Source organism: Lissotriton helveticus, chromosome 1_1 (assembly GCF_964261635.1).
Source record: "Lissotriton helveticus chromosome 1_1, aLisHel1.1, whole genome shotgun sequence".
NCBI classification, from domain to species: domain Eukaryota; kingdom Metazoa; phylum Chordata; class Amphibia; order Caudata; family Salamandridae; genus Lissotriton; species Lissotriton helveticus.
Genome location: NC_136057.1, coordinates 1,905,067,415 through 1,905,081,520, shown reverse-complemented (window position 1 = coordinate 1,905,081,520; position 14,106 = coordinate 1,905,067,415). Strand labels below are relative to the sequence as shown.

The 14,106-nt window shown below is 42.8% G+C and overlaps 1 protein-coding gene across 1 annotated transcript in view; it reads left to right on the top strand.

Moving 5' to 3' along the window:
- The first annotated feature begins 1,969 nt into the window (after nt 1-1,969).
- The window catches only part of LOC144775607 (dimethylaniline monooxygenase [N-oxide-forming] 2-like), a 283,147-nt gene continuing 271,010 nt past the window's right edge, over nt 1,970-14,106 (top strand). Inside the window, exon 1 of the mRNA XM_078659238.1 lies at nt 1,970-2,126. The gene's annotated coding sequence lies outside the window, so the exon portion shown is untranslated. The remainder of the gene's footprint in view (nt 2,127-14,106) is intronic.

Here is a 14,106-nt window from a genome sequence, read left to right as displayed (position 1 = left end):
CTGTTGCCCTCACTCTATCTATCTATTGCCCTCACTCTTTCTATCTATTGCGCTCACTCTATCTATTGCCCTCACTCTATCTATCTATCTATCTATCTATCAATCGCCCTCACTCTATCTATCTATCTATCTATCTATCTATCTATCTATCTATCTATCTATCTATCTATCTATCTATCGCCCTCTATCTATCTATCTATCTATCTATCTATCTATCTATCTATCTATCTATCTATCTATCTATCTATCTATCTATCTATCTATCTATCTATCTAATGCCTTCACTCTATCTATCTATCGCCCTCACACTATCTATCACCCTCACTCTATCTATCGCCCTCATTCTATCTATCTATCGCCCTCACTCTATCGATCGCCCTCACTCTATCTATCTATCGCCCTCACTCTATCGATCACCCTCACTCTATCTATCTATCGCCCTCACTCTATCTATCGCCCTCACTCTATCTATCGCCCTCACTCTATCTATCTATCTATCTATCTATCTATCTATCTATCTATCTATCTATCTATCTATCTATCTATCTATCTATCTATCTATCTATCTATCTATCTATCTATCTATCTATCTATCTATCTATCTATCTATCGCCCTCTCTGTCTATCTATCTATCTATCTATCTATCTATCTATCTATCTATCTATCTATCTATCTATCTATCTATCTATCTATCTATCTATCTATCTATCTATCTATCTTCCTCACTCTATCTATCTATCTATCTATCTATCTATCTATCTATCTATCTATCTATCTATCGCCCTCACTCTATCTATCTATCGCCCTCACTCTATCTATCTATCTCCTTCACTCTATCTATCTATCTATCTATCGCCCTCACTCTATCTATCGCCCTCACTCTATCTATCGATCGCCCTCACTCTATCTATCTATCTATCTATCTATCTATCGCCCTCACTCTATCTATCTATCACCCTCATTCCATCTATCTATCACACTCACTCTATCTATCTATCGCATCACCACAGCATCACTCAGCACCACCACAGCATCACTCAGAGGCACCACAACATCACTATGCACTATCACAGCATCCCTGAATGCCACAGCATCATTCATCGCCACCACATCACTCAGCGCCACCACAGCATCAATCTGTGCAACCATTCAACAACAACTGGTTCAAATATGTTCTCTCATTGTTTCAAGCTTTATTACAAATGTCACAAAAAGATGTTAATATTTCACTTCTGTTCTTCGATTTTTGTCAAAATAAAATACACTGAGCATAATCTTCACAAAAGTTATCTACAACAGTTTAAGCTATTGCCATTATAAATAACAATAACTTTTATTTAAGTATCAATTATTGAAAAATAATGAAAAGCCATTGTTATTTGTAATATCAATACATCTAAGTCACGTAAATACAACATATATTGCATTACAAATGCTATAGGTGCTATATTGCGAAAGTTATAACTATTGGCATTGTAAATGACAAAGCTATTAATTTCGCTATTTTCAAAACCAACACATAAATAAAAAAATTGTCATTTACGATACCAATAGCTCAAACTTTCCTAATGCGAGACCTATTGCATTGCAAATGCTTGTTTTGCTTCTTGTGTAACGGGGAATTCTAAAACATGGAGCAAACAGATGTGAGGAGGTTGTCACATTCGTTTCGTAGTGTTACATAAGTTTGCATACAATTTATTAACTTTTTAAATGTGAAAGTTCGAACGAGTTTGAAGCAAACTCGGTTTGTTCAATAATTAGCGACAATGTTGCAAATAGGGGTGCTTTGCTTTTTAAAATGGATATTCAAAGACCATGAAGGATGTTCACGCAATAAGGTTGTGCAGAATGGCTGCAATCTGCTTCTGCAATATGGTACTTTTTGTTGTGTTACAGAATCGAAAGTGCTGTTAGCTAGCCTAGACTGGTTAACGGCGACCATGATAGGGCCAGTTTACAAGAAGGCAGCACAGCACCTGCATTGATTTGGAATGCTGTTAGAAAGAGGACATTGCTAGCTGTGTCCAGGTGGGGGCGCTCGCCAATGGAGCCGGATCTTAGATGAAAAAGTTGTTTTCTTAAAACTGCTTGCGGTCTGCAAAGAGTGTTTCTGGAACCCGAGGTAAGCAATTCTGTGTGCTTTAAGGCGTCTGTCAGCGACCAAGTCGTGCTTTTACTATAGGATGGCAAACGTAATCGCCTGGAAAAGGTATAGGGATACGGGCAGACATGGAGGATGTTGACCTACGATTTGTAAACAAAATAATGTTTTGTTTTCCCTCGTTGAGGCAATTACAGGCGCGGTCTTGTTGACGTCCACGTGTCAGAGCAAGAACATTTAAAAAATATAATAGTATGTTTGAAACCAGCAATATGTGAGTTATTTTCAATGTGAGTACCCAAATATTTATCTTAAACAGAATAGGTGACCTCAAACTTTATTTTACGTTGGCTCGACGTAACCCAAGCGCCGCTGGCAGCAGGCACACTTCGAAGCGAGTGTGGTCTCGAAGGAGGTACTATGAGCCAAGTTTGGTGGAGCTACCAGGGGAATGGTTATAAAGCTGCCACGTCACATGTTACCACGTGGGACGTCTTCAGACAGTCCTGGCATTCTGCCAGCAGCAATGTTCTAAGATCTGCTGTCTCCTGTTAATATTGCCAAGTAGGACATCGCAGCCTGCAAAGTTAGGCTGGCTAAATTACATTATAATATGAGCTCTAAGCAACAAGTGTTCTACCCAGGCGTCTAAGCAACAAGTATACTGTCCTGGAGTCTAAACAATAGGTACACTGTCCAGGAGTCTAAGCAACAGGTGCACTGCCCAGAAGTGTAAGCAATTGGTGTATTTCCAAGCAGTTTAAGCAATAATTGTACTGTCCAAGAGAGTAAGCAGCAGGTGTACTCCCTTGGCGTCTAAGCAAAAGATGTACTGTCCAGGAGTCCAAGTAATAGGTGCCCTGTCCAGTGATATAATCAATAGGTGTACTGTCCAAAAGTCTAAGCAACAGGTGTACTGCCCAGGAGTGTAAGCAACAAGTGTATTGTCCAGGAGTCTTCACAACAAGTATACTGCCCAGGCTTCTCTGCAACAAATGTACTGCCCAACAGTCTAAGCAACTAGCGTACTGTCCTGGATTCTAAGTAGCAAGCGTACTTCCCTGGAGTTTAACCAATAGGTGTACTGTCCAGAAGTCTAAGCAACTGATGTACAGCCCAAGAGTCCAAGCAATAAGTACACTGTCCAATGTTATAAGCAATAGGTGTACTGCCCAGGAGTCTAAGCAGCAGGTGTGCTGTCCAGGAGTCTAAGCAGCAGGTGTACAGCACTGGAGTCGAAGCAACACGTGTACTGCCCAGGAGTGTAAGCAACAAGTGTACTGCCCAGGCGTCTAAGCAACACGTGTACTGCCCAGGAGTGTAAGCAACAAGTGTACTACCCAGGCGTCTAAGCAACACGTGTACTGCCCAGGAGTGTAAGCAACAAGTGTACTACCCCGGCGTCTAAGCAACACAGGTACTGCCCAGGAGTGTAAGCAACAAGTGTACTACCCAGGCGTCTAAGCAACACGGGTACTGCCCAGGAGTGTAAGTAATGAGTGTACTGTCCAAGAGTATAAGCAGTGTGTGCACTGTTCAGGAGTCTAAGCAACAAGTCTACTACCCGGGATTGTAAGCAACTAGTGTACTGTCCAGGCATCTCACTCCCCTGGAATCTAAGCAACAGGTGTACTGTACAGGAGTCTAAGTAACAGGTGTACTGCCCAGGAAGCTAAGCAAACTGTGTACTGTTCAGGAGTCTAAACAACAAGTGCACTGCCCAGCAGTGTAAGCCAGTCGTGTACTGTCCAGGCATCTAAACAACAAGTTTACTCCCCTGGAGTCTAAGCAACTGGTACACTGCACAGCAGTCTAAGCAACAGGACCAGGAGTTCAATCAACAGGTTTTCTGCCGAGGAGTCAAAGCAACCGGTGTACTGCCCAGGAGTCTAAGCAGTGGGTAGAAGGGCCATGAGTCTAAATAACAGTTATACTGTCCTGAAGTCAAAGAAACAGATATACTGGTACGGATTCTAATTGATGAGTATACTGCCCAGGAGTCTAAGGAATGGTGTCTGCGCCACCCTGACCGCTAAGGGTTTGGGGGCACTGTCCCCTGTGTCTCAATTTGCAGCTCACTTAAAACATTATTGCACCCCCAAAATAAAATTGTTTGCAAACACACTGCTCTTTGGAGCTGTCGTTTCGAGGGCTCGGTAGATTGCAGAGACCGCACTAGGCACAGCACCTACACAACCATGTTGGAGCATGTGAAGGCCATAAAAAAAGCTAATAAAAACAAATTAGGAGCCAGTGCCATCTTCTGTGGTCTGCTATTCACTATTTTGAAATCCTGAAAAGCCAACTCAGACTTTCATGCTTCCTTTGAATATCTTTAATTTTGCGTAATAGAAGTCAAATGTTGAGTGTAGAAACAGTAGAAAATGAAGTGCTATATAAGAACACAAGTTTACTTTTTTAATTTACTCCCAAAGAATCAGAGTGTTTAGGCTGAACAAATAGAGATAACTGTACCATATTTGCTAGGCATGGAATGGTATCACTTCCTTTCCTAACTGAGGCGCTGGTAGTTGGCACCGTGCTTTCCTAAGGTTGGCTGTGATAGCAGCGCGGGTACCATTTTCTTATTTTTCCAAAAAGCCATTATGAATGTCAATATCATACAGGAGGGTTGTAGGAAATTTTAGTTCAGCTGGTGTTATATTGAAAATGTGACAAATTTAACAGAGTTGCACAGATTTTCATCCTCACATAGCTCCACAATGGGCAACTTTTTTTCTCACAAAAAAATGGCTTTGCACTTTTTGTCTTTACAGAAAAATCTACTATTTCAGAGATTTTTCACCTACTTTTTGCAAATCTTCACCAACTTTATGACATTTAAATATTAAGAAATACCCTTTGTGAATTCGATGAAGTGCAGTTTTACCGACTACATCACCCCTACATTTGTGAAAGCTTGCAGATTCCCACGCACCCCCAGAGGTTACTGCCAACTGAGGTGTGCAAGCAACTATTGACTAAAAAGGCCTGTGTGGGAAAGGGGCCTTCCCATTGATAACCCTCCAGTACTGCTGTGACCCCTCCTACCCACCCTCCAGTGCTAAGTTCCCACCTCATCTCTCTGTGGTTTCTTTGCTGTATGCTAGCCAGGGTGATCTTGAATACGGGGCTTGGTTCCACTCCGTCTGAATACAAAGATGCTCTCGCCCTTTTTTCTCTTTTCTGTCCAAATTTCCTATTTTGGCCAGGCTTTCGTCCTTCTTCAGTGAGCTACTGCAGGTGTCTCGTTGTAAGACTTCAAGGAGCAGGCACGCTTTGAGACTCAGTTCCTTCAGGGTGAAAAGTTCCCCTTCTTGTCAGGAACATCTGTGATAGAACCACCTGTCACCCAAATTTCAATATGGAAGTAGATTTTTTTGTTAATTATTCACCGGAGTATTACCACACCCAGGGTGAATGGGTACAGCATGCTTCCTTGCAGGCAGGTTGTTTACCACACAAGAGTTGTTTATTCCCCTAGCTTGGCATTTCCTGATTACAGCTAAATGAAGATGCTAATGGAACAGGACAGGGTGTAGATCTGAGATGTGTGGAAGGCAGCATTTGTACAAAGGCAGACATTTTAAAAGAGAGCTCGTTATACCTGTTGGAATGTATTGGATAGGATGTGGAGCTTTTTATTCACCCCCTTATTCCCCCTCCGTGTGCCATGAGTGGGTGACTTTAAATGTTCTTTTCTAGGTTGTGTGTGAGATGGCTTCCTCTATTCTTTCCAGGATTGGTGAGCTTTTTGTCTTCACCCTCTAGGTTGGTAATTTTGTCTGCTTTCATTATTCTCCCTTGAAGCAGTTGTGTTGCCTTCCTCCCAATATTCTCTCCTAGATGAGGGAGTGGGTGAATTCAAATATTTTGTCCTGGGTGGGATGATTAAGTGAGTTGTCTTTTATTATACTTTTCATGGATGGGTGAAGGATTTTGCTTTCACCATTTTGTTTGGTCTGGGGTTGGTAATGTGGTCTCTGATTTACTGTGATGCAGTGAGGTAGCAAATTACGACGGTGTTCTCATGGTATCCGAGCTCTTATACTAGCCTCTCTGATTATGCCAGGGCTCGTATTATATAGCAGGGTTTGTTTTCTAGCAATGTCCTTAATTTCTCACATTTGTATAAATCCTCACATTTGGGCTGGAAGAAGTGGTATTTCCAGGGTTGGATTACCCTTTTGTGTCTGTGCACATCTACTAAATTGGATGTTGAAGGGTTTTTATCAACTCATCATTAATCTCTTACTCCTGACAGTGGCAGAAGTAAAACCTTTTTTCCTGGTTGGGAAACATGGTTTGCAGAGAAACTGAACTTGCAAATGCTCATTCGATTTATGGATGGACAAACATACTCATGGATATTTGCTCATGAGATTTATGTATGAGCATAAATACATATATATAACGATTACGTCAGTTAGAATACAGATACATCATCAAACTTGACACTAAGTACCCCCAGGGCTTGAACTTAGGAGAGGATATACATAATTACTTGTAATTTATGATTAGGACTATTTACACACGGCTCACCTTAATTATACACTGCCTAGTCAAATATCATGTGGGTCATCTGAGAGTAGGTTTCCCCCTCAGTGTCCCACAATAATTGTTATAGCTGTGCTCATTATGTTTTTAGTAGCTGTTATATCTTTTAGCTATTTTTAAGGGGGCTCCCAATTGTTCGCGCCAGAGGGTCTGGTGGCGATAGAATCAGTATCAAACATCACAGCATTCCCGTACCTGCCGCCTCTAGAAGCATTTTCTATTTTGATATCTGCACACTTTTAGACACTAATAAGTTCTGCACTTTAGCACATATTTTGCACATATGCACAGCACTTTGCAGCTAATTGACCGAGATCTAGCAGAGCAATCAAACCATTTTTGGTCCGTATATTTGCACTAGCAGTATTTGCACTTGCAGTACTTGCACCAAGAATATATCTATGAAACCATATTTATATATTCTATTTAGGTGGTTTTAACATAGTGTAATTATGTTGGTTTCAAATAATTGGGGCCAACCGGAAAGAAAAGCAAGGCCATCCGCATTTGTGCTATGTGCATTTTGTTTTATCTTGTGTTATCAATTAACGTACAATCAAAAATGAATGTTTGGTCAGTATATTTGCACTAGCAGTATTTGCACTGTCAGTACTTGCACCAAGAATATATCTATGAAACTATATTTATATATTCGACAATACATCTTCGGGGAGTGACTCTAGAGTGGCTAACAAGCCTAGTACCAGTACCCAGAAACCTCAGCTAGGATCCATAGGGGGGAGTGTTAGACCAGGGTTGCTGCCTAGGAACGGATTAAGAACGGTACGTGGATCTCTCTCTCATGAGACTGACCCGCCTAGGCACCACATGCAGGGTATGGGTAGCTTTGCAACAAATACTATATACATGACAAATATCCCAAAGTACCATATGCGACCCAATGGAATAAGGGAGGGGGCAGACTCTCTGACAAACAAGGCCATACATTTGTTAAGGCAAGTTAGAGGGTGTCGATCGATAATCAGGGAAGACATCATTAGAGCTAGGAGGATGAGCCACCCTGGGGCCTCACAGGATGTCATTGAACTGACCCTTGTCTCTGACACTTTAGCAGAGGATCTATTTAAGATGGAGTATAGATCTAGTCCCCCAGCCCATTCCAGTATTCAGCTGAGGAAAATGCCCCCTCTACCTTTTTCAATGGCTTTAGCCATGGATGCAGGAAAGACGGGGAAATGGGCACCTAGGTTCAGGCTTAATTCCAACGATTGACTGCACCAGGGGGGGGTTGGAGAGGTATCTTCTGCCCAACAGGTGCACAACGAATGGTATCCCCTCGAAACACGTAGTGGGGCTAAAGGAAGTGAATACTTGGGTCTGGTAGGCTCCTCCCCTATGACAGTGATCGATTTGGATAGCCCAGTGGGTGGGAGGTAACTCGGAATAACTAACAAGGAGACAGCAGGAGATAGCGTTTCCCTGAGCGTATGCGGCTCGGTGAACCCTCCATTAAGCATCCTTACATCAGGGTATAAACCCAGTGGTAAGGAGGGTAGTATAGTCTCATGGAACATCGCGGGATTGGGCCCCAGATTTGCATTCACCAGAATGGGTATCATTCATAAATGGTTATGATGTATGCATTTTCCAAGAGACATGGGCCTGTGAGCCCCAGTTTCTCTTGGGTTTCCTCAATTTTTTCGTCCCTGCTGTGAAGGGCCCAAAGGGCAGACCAAAAGGGGGGCTGATGATTTGGGCTCGACAGGCACTATTTGAAAAAATAGTAGAACTCCCCACAGGTAATAATGACATCCAGCACATAAGATTAAATGTGACCAAGGGGGAACCGCCAGACATCTACAATTTGTATAGAAGAGGTTCAAACGGGGGGAAATCTCCAGTTCTAGTAGTACTTGATCAGCTGATCGAAGCCCAGCCAAGTGACAACATGTTAATTGCAGGGGACATGAATATGACCTTTGAGCCCCTATCTATTGAAGATTGGCAACCTGGAGAGGAGGCAGACATAGAGTGGGGGGTCCCCAAGCTGGGTTTAAATCCTGTGAGTAGATGGTCAGCTGAAGTAATTCAGATGAATGCCTTATGTATTGAAAGGGGGGTAAGAGCTCTGAATGGAAGGTCAGCAAGTGATGGACAAGGGGCTAATACATTTGATAATGGACGATGGCAAAGTAGAATTGATTATGTCATCTGTAACCTGGCGATTTGGCACCTAATGACTGACATGAGGGTGGTCAGTAGGCAGGAGAGTGACCATAATCCCCTATGTATCACTCACAAACTGTGGGGTGGGGAGGTGGAGGGCTCAAACAATATAGTAGAGGGGATACTAGAGATCGTTCCAACGAACGACATGAGAAGAGTAAAGTGGCCCAAAGTAGCGGTGAACCAAGAGGCCTTGGATAGTATTAGCAAAGAACTGGAGACTACTACTGTTGCCATGGAAGCTATGTTGAAGATGGGAACGGAGGGAGGTATAGAAATGGATGAGATCACCAACCTCCATTGGGCATTCTTTAGCCTAATAAAAGGTCACTTCTATAGGGCAGTACGTGTGCAACCTGGTAAGAAAACCTCCCCATATAAAGCAGGGTGGTATAACGCCCACTGTAGGGCAGCAAGAAGTTCACTGGGGATGGCTATTAAGAGTAAAGTTCCAGCTGCTGTGAGGGAGGCGAGGCAGGTGTATAAGGCCAGTGTTCTCCAGGCCAAGAAGGACTGGGATGAGCAGCATTGGTTAGATCTTAAGGCCGCCAGTTCGGCCAAAGATTCCAGACTATTCTGGAATATAGTTAAGTGGGGGAAAGGTGGCATCCCCGAACCACCCTCAAACTATGTCTCCCAGAGTAGCTGGTTGGACTACTTTGGGCCCCAATACATGTGTCGCCCGGAGGACATCTTGGGAGAACCTGTGACAACTACAGTTTTTAAAACTCCACCTTTTATTAAAACTGATGTAGCAATGGCCCTAGATTCAGTGGCGCGGGGCAAGGCCCCGGGTCCAGATGGGGTGCCCGCTGATGTCTTTCTCCATGAAAAAACTTGTTGGGGGAAGTATATCTTGAACCTGGCGAACACGGTAGCTTTAGGGGCACCAGTGCCAAAATCGTGGCCGGGGGCAGTAATAATATCCGTATTTAAAAAGGGAGAAAAAACTATACCGGGGAATTACAGGCCCATCAGCCTAATAGATACGGTCCAGAAGGTTGTAGGAAAAATGACCCTAACAAAGATCATGAATTGGGTGGAAGAATCTAATGTATTATCTCCCTATCCAGCTGGATTTCGTAAATTGACCAGCACAATAGATCAGATCTTTAGGTTTACCTTGCTATATTGGAAAACAGTGCAGCTGGAGAAGGGTAGTCTGTACGCAGCTTTCATCGACTTGCGTGCAGCTTTTGATTTAGTCCCCCGCTCCATGCTATGGAAAGTCTTAAGCAAGATGGGAATGCCAGCTGAGATTTTATCCCTGGTCATGAGATTACACGAGGCTAATTATGCAAAGATCCAGTGGGGTAGGCATGGCCAGGTATCTGAGGAGTTCCCAGTGGAAAGAGGGGTACGCCAAGGCTGTGCCATGGCGCCAACACTTTTTTCTCTATATATTAATGGTGTTGTGGAGCACATGTTGTCTGCGTCTGTCGATGCTCCAATTTTGGATGGTTTGAAAACCCCAATACTACTTTTTGCAGACGACACACTGATATTATCTAAAACCCCTAGTGGCCTCCAGCGTGCCCTGAACATTTTTGAGGACTTTTGCAGGGATCGTGGCCTTGAAGTAAATGTGGCCAAAACAAAGCTCATGACTTTTAATCCTCACCCCAGCCTCGGAGGGAACTTTTTCTTGGGTGGCCAAAAGGTGGAAATAGTATCAGATTTCGTCTATCTGGGAGTTCATATAGACAAGGGTGTTAAGTGGAAGAAACATATGGAATTGACGGCCCTCAAATTCCGCAAAAACACAGGTGTCCTAAGTGCTGAGCATAAAAAATCATTGACTAGACCAATCAAGCCAGCACTTCAGGTATATGAGGCCAAAGCAGTTAGCTCTGCGCTATACGGCGCTGAGCTTTGGGGCTATGACAACCTGGTACCACTAACACTCACAGAAAACAAACTTCTCCGAAGCCTTACTGCCCTACCTAAAAGCACACCCATGAAGCCGTTACGTTGCGAGTTGGGTAGGAAAGCCATATCTGATATGGCTAGATTGCGACCCATTCTATACTGGCGTCGCATCTGGGTCACTCCTGAACTCGCACATTACGCAAGGGGCTTGCTGGATGTAATCAACCGTGATAAGTTCCACAAGATAGGTTGGTTAGGGGATTTGCGTAGATCTTTGGGGACTTTGGGTTTGAATGAGCTTTGGGAGAAACCAGAGGAGGTGCAGTTCCCGGCTAAGGAAATTATAAAAAACAAAGTACTGGGAAACAGTAAACCATAGGAACTGGAATGATGCTGACGTTTCTACTTTGGAGGGCCAGTATCTTGAAGTGAAATCTTGCCCTTCCCTTGAGTCTTACTGGGACATTATAACTAAGCCCCAGGAAAGGAAGTTATATTTCCAGCTCAGGGTGGGGTCTATTACTATTAGATCGTTAACTGGAAGTTGGGCCGAAGGTAACTCTTATATTTGTCCATCTTGTAAAGTCTGCACAGAGACCATTGCCCATTTACTGTTTGTATGTGCGGCCTACTGTCTACCCGACGTGTCTGGTTGAGGGCCATGTGTAAACAGCTTGAACCAAGGGATAGTGTTGTGGCCCTTAGAATAATACGTACTAATTTTTTCCCCACCATTGCTGTGGCTGTTGCGAAATATTTAGGCTGGGCATGGGCAATTAGAAGAACTTCCCTGGCACAACAATAGGATGTTTAGAGAAATGTAGTCCTTTTTCTGCCCTTCCAATTAGCTATTGAGAATCTGCCTATACATTGGTGTTGTATTTGTATGAATTTTGTGGTTTTATAGTGAATGTTAATGGAAGTCTTGAAGCTTAAGTTTTTTAAATATTTCTGTGATTGTAAATAGGTTTTTAATATTATTGCTATGAACGTATGGTTTTATATGTGTTCTGCTTTTATGAGTTTTTTTACCTCGAATAAAGCATACTTGACTTATTCTATTTATGTGGTTTCAACTTACTGAAATTGTCGTGTATTTCTATAGGTTCTGAATCGATCCCCCTATTCCTGACCCTATTCTGGTTAAACTACCTAGCTAGTTAACTAACAGTCAGCCCATGAGGCAAGAAAACCCCCATGATGCAGATACTGTTATCTGACGCAGTCACACTACGGCACAGGAACGTGTTATCTGATTAGGTCATAACGCTTGAGATCTAATTAGACAAGCGACATTCCTCCAGCCCCTGATAAGGCATACGACGTTCTCATAACAAATCAAACCTATGACAACCTGGAAAATCCGTGCGGCCATTGTTTTGATTTCACAGAGAACTTTTGCAAAAGAATGTGCTAACGAGCAAGTCGTATGACATCTTTATTGACGTACCTATGTCCATCCTTACGTCAATCTCGGCACCTTTAAGGTATAAATATTGCCGACCTTGCCCTATGCAAACACACGCGTGGTGACAAGACGGAGCAGCCATACTTGCCGAAGCCGAGAGCAGAAGCAGACCCCGCTGGCAGCAGCCCCGCCTTCCTGACGCGCTGAGAGACGCGCTGCTATCTCAAGCCGAGAGACCCAGCACCGGCGCTTCTGGGCAGCCCTCGCAGGCAGCCTGGAATATCGAGAGCAGAGAAAGAGATACCATTCCTCATTCATCCTAACTTCCAGGTACAGAACTGAATAACCCCTCACAGAGAATTCTTTAGTTATTCACTTGGCAAAAACAAACTTAACTTAAAACTGTAACTTTCTATTCCCGCCCACGCATTAGACTTAGGTCAGGTACACGGGGTAGGCGTATTTAGAAACACCAGTTGAGTACGTTTAGTCAAATGTATATGTGTATGTAAATATATTTTAATCATTTTTAAACATCATATGGCTCAGAAACCATATCAATGTTTTTACAGTATTATTTTATACTATTGCTTTTAATGTATGCACTTTACTTAACTATAAGTATTGCAATAATATCGATCCATTTCTCTTGTACGAGAAAAGAGACTGATCAATAAATAACACCTTTTATTGAACACGCCCGTCTCTTCCTTTTCTCTACATTCTGATGAGACTAAGAATGCACGTACTGACTGAGTAAAATAATTGCCTTGTGCTCACACGACTCTCGAGATTGACTCTTGATTAGGGGAGAGCAAAGTTGTCATGTTCTATGGTTGTCAGAAACTAAATCCCTTCTTGTCTAATCAGGGGAGTTAATCCTTCCTTGAACATTCGAGAAAGTTTCTAGCGAACTCTGAGCTTAGCTGGCAAACCCAAAAATTAAGTCTAGTATCGACAGTAGTAGACCTAGTTAACGTCTGGCCTAGGCCTTTACTGCTGTAGGTACTATTCCAATGCGCAGAGCCTATTGGGAAAATAGGAACTACACTACATGGCGCTAACGCGTTTGGAAAGGGCGATAAAACTAACGTAAGACATTTAGAGTAACTCAGTCGTGCTTTCTCACTCAGACCCCTTTTCCCAAATACTCCAAAGACGTCTGGAGTGGGTGAAAGGTTATTATATCCTCCAAAACCTCGCAGGAGGGAACTCCTATGTATGGTTTTTGGTCTAGTCAACGTTGAAGGATAAAACAGTTCCAGAATATTGTGCATCTAATCTCTGTTTCCATAAGAAACCTGATCTGCAAATAAAAATAATACCATCCTGTCAGTAAAATGGGAGACAGTGATGGAGAAAGAGAGGCAATTAGATTAGCTACTGAAATAGCAGATGCTGATGCTACCATGCAAGCAGCAGACGCGGATATAATACTCATTCCGGTCATTAAAAGGAGATCTATAACCTTAAAACTTATAGAAAATGGACTGACACCTAGAGGTGGCACAGTCATATTCGTAATTGAGGCACACGAATATCGGCAGACAGAGGTATACTATACATGGATACATTTTCCAGCAGCAAATGCTGTAACAAAGTACTTCCACTATTACAAAGTAGAGGAACCTCCTGAAACGTACACTCCTTTCGAGGAGGTGGAAGTACCACTCAAATTCCAAGAGCATTTGCTCTTATTTGATGGCGCCCTAATACATAACAATCACATTACAAGGCTCGGTCCTTTAGGAAGACCAGGAGCAACGTGGCCGGTCCTAGCCGGATACACACCACATCCAGACATCGAAAGAATGCCTGCAGCAGAGCTGTTAATACAGCTAAAACAACTACTAAAAATTCACAGACAATTAGTTCAGTATGTAATGCGGACTTCAACAATTCAGCCAGCGATTAAACTTCCACAGCTGACCCCTCACCAGGGGAACACAAATAAAATTACACCACAGAACATCCAATCCT